Raw genomic sequence first — 3,370 nt, forward strand, 5'->3', positions numbered from 1 at the left:
TTTTTTTTTTTTTTTTTTTTTTTTTTTTTTTTTTTTTTTTGCAATTGCCCTGTTCTTCTGAGCTTTCCCTGCAAACCATCCACACAGTTGACAATGTAGTAGGGAAAGTCAGTAGGAGGCATGGGTGAAGGTAAAATACCTTTACATTCATCCATCCATCCATCCATCCATCCATCCATCATGCTATGAATAGATACAGTCACTCCTCACACATGTCACTCAAAACCCTGTGGCTTTGCAGCAGACAGAAGCTAAGAGCCAGTACACTTGGGGAATACCTGGATGCACAGCACCTATTGGAGAAGAGATCACGTGGAAATCAAAAGCCTGAGCTAGTCAAATTTACAAGATAATAGTCTTGCTATAGAGGAAGCATGATACAAATGGATGAGTAGCGGTAGAGGAGGAAGGTGATGTCTGTTTTAAGTTCCACCACAGGCAATGTTTATCTTTCAGGCCACAGTGATACCACATCATGTCCCTGATTGTGTCTCTTGGATGTAGCCCATAAAGGTGCTGAGATATCAGCGTATCTGTTCAGGAACCTATGCCTCAGTGCAGCACCCCTCAAAGCAGATGTGCCGCTGCTTAACCCTATAGATATCTCTGATAGTCAGGGTAACACAAGTTCATATTGAAGATAATTCATCCCATCCTATGTGACATGGCTAAGACCAGGGAGTGAAAGAGCTGTCTGGAGGTGCTGCTGATTTTCCTTTGACTGTAAGAGGAGAACAGGAGCAAATTCAGTTTTCTTAAAGCAGGCATAAGATACTGCTCCCAGTACCCAAGGACACCTTGCTGGACCCCTAGGTGCTGCAACAGAAGGGGATGGGTGTCCTCTAGGTCCTTTGTCACATCTGCCAGCCCCATGTGGGTGTCTCAGATGAGGCACTCAGCTGGCACTTAGCACCTCTTTGGCAATTCAGTCAAGCCTAGGGTTTGGAGACAGCTCACCAATTCAGAGACCCAGCCTGAGGTGTTTACAGGTGCACCAAGGGTTTAGCTCTCATGCTGGGCAAGAAAGAACCTTATTCAACTTGTCCTGAAGTAGAAAAGTGTGGCTCAATTCATCAGCCAGCCTGGAACCGTCTAATGCTGAGAAGTCCTAGAGTCTCCAAAACATCCATGTTTAGCTTGCAGACATGATGCAGAATGAATAGGACATCTGCAACTTCTCAAGTGACATAGCCTAGGACATTTAAAGGTCTCTAAATAACATAAGCAACAGCAAATGAGTCTGGGAATCCTGATACCAGCTGAACTCCACCTTCAGGCTTTTATTCAGTTGCCTAAACATGGCCATGTTGGATCCTCCAGGGCAACTCAAATGGCACTGATGCCTGCATTTAGAAAATGAAATTGGACCCTAGGGGTCTCATTTGTAGGTGGCTGAAGCTGAAATTCAGTGAATCCTATTGTTAACAAATGAGCCCCAGGTGATGTGTAGAAAAAAAACACCAACTGCAATGAGACTGCTTTTCAAGGGACAGACATATGCAGAATACCCCTATGACAGAAGAGACAGACCCCACAGAGTTGTACTTACATGATTTATAGTGCACCTCTGGCATTAGTTTCGACCTGTTTGACTTCTGATGCTGAGGATCCGCAGGAACCATTCCCTTGTCCCAGAGATAACCAAGGCTCAGGTGATTTGCTTTGCCACCTGGGTGTGCTTCTGTCTCAACACTGGGGCTCGAGGAAGCAGAGGTCTTCCCATCTTAGTGAATCACCTAAACTTAAGTGGGATGAACTCCCTGGGTGAAGTTGCTGGAGATTGTGGTGTTGTTTTTTTTTCTTTTTATTTAATTTTTTTTTTTTTTTTTGAAGAGTTCTGAATTAGGCCGTTGGTCCAGAGCAAGCTTTCTGCAGAGACTGGGGACTGTCACCATGTCAGGCACACAGCTGCTGCCCCTCTCACTCCTGCCTGGGTGATTGTCACAGACTAGTGTGATGTATATAAAACAAGGTGAAGAAATTAATACTAGTCAGGGAAAAAAAAAAAAAAAAAAAAAAAAAAAAAAGTCCATAATTATAAGGGGACAGGAATAAATATTATTGCTCCACCCCAGCAGATCCAAACTATCACATACCTTGTACCACTTTGATCTTGGTCCCTGAACCTGATACCATTGTGCCAAGCACTGGAGCATCCTCCCAGCCCGATTGCAAAGGAGAAAAAAGCCCCGCAACGTCCTGCTCAAAAGAATAATAAAATAAAAAGCAGAAAAAATCACAGCCTTGCTGGGCAATTTGTTACACTCTTTGACTGTCCAGATGGTGAAAATGTTTTCCTACTATCTGGACTGAACCACTCTTTTTTCAAATTATGCCCCTTGCTTCTCATCCTCCAGCCATGCACCACTGAATAAAATCAGGCTATATTTACTTGATAAGCTCCTCACAGATATAGGGGGCTGCTGTTAGGTGCCTCTGAAGCCACCTCTATTCAGCTCCAGGCTGAACAAGCCCAGCTCCTTCAGCCTCTTCTGGTAGGCAGGTGAGAGCTCCAGCCTCTGGTCCTCTGCTGATCTCCCTCTACTTGTTCCCAGCTTTCTGTCACTGAGGGACCCCAAACAGGTCTTGTGGAGCAGGGATAATCACTTCCCTTGATGTCCTGGCTCTATTCAAGAAGGCCAGGGTGCTGTTGGCTTTCTTTCCTGCCACGGCACATTGCTGGCTGGCCCATGGTCACCTCACCGCCCACCAGGACCCCCAGGTCCTTTTCAGGACCCGCTCCCCACTCTGTCCATCTCCAGCCTGTGTCACTTCAATGAGTTCCCCTTACTCAGGTGCAGGGCTCTGCATTTGTCTCTCTTGAATTTCAGAGGGCTCCTGATGGTCCTTTCCTCCATACTGTTGAGGTCCTGTTGAATGGCAGTCCTGCCCTTGGTGTCACCCTCAGTTTGGTGCCACCTGCAAACTTGAAAAAGAGGATATGGAGCAGTGTGAAGTAAGGACATTGCACTTGCCTTGGATTGTACTTGTCCTCCTGCAGGTGGCTGAACCTGACACAAGTCCCGTTTGAAGCAACAGATGGTACTTTACAGTATCCCACCCACTCCTCTCCCCTCTTACTTTCATGCCAAAATGAAAATAAATTAAAAGATAAGAACTCTCCAGAAAGTGCCAGGAAAGGCAACAGAGTTTGTTCTCTAGCAGGTACAGCTTTTTGCCTATTTGACTTACGCACATTATAACTCATTACACACCTCTCTCAGAGCACACCGTGCAAGGCAGAACTGGGACCTGTGCTCACCACCATGCTGTGCAGCACACTCTTGGACAAAGTTTTCAGGGCCTCCTGCTCTCCTGTCCTCATCACAGCTTTTTTTTTGCAACTCACCCTTTCTCCCCACACCCTCAG

The sequence above is a fragment of the Oxyura jamaicensis genome, chromosome 1 (assembly GCF_011077185.1).
Source record: "Oxyura jamaicensis isolate SHBP4307 breed ruddy duck chromosome 1, BPBGC_Ojam_1.0, whole genome shotgun sequence".
In the NCBI taxonomy this organism is placed as follows: domain Eukaryota; kingdom Metazoa; phylum Chordata; class Aves; order Anseriformes; family Anatidae; genus Oxyura; species Oxyura jamaicensis.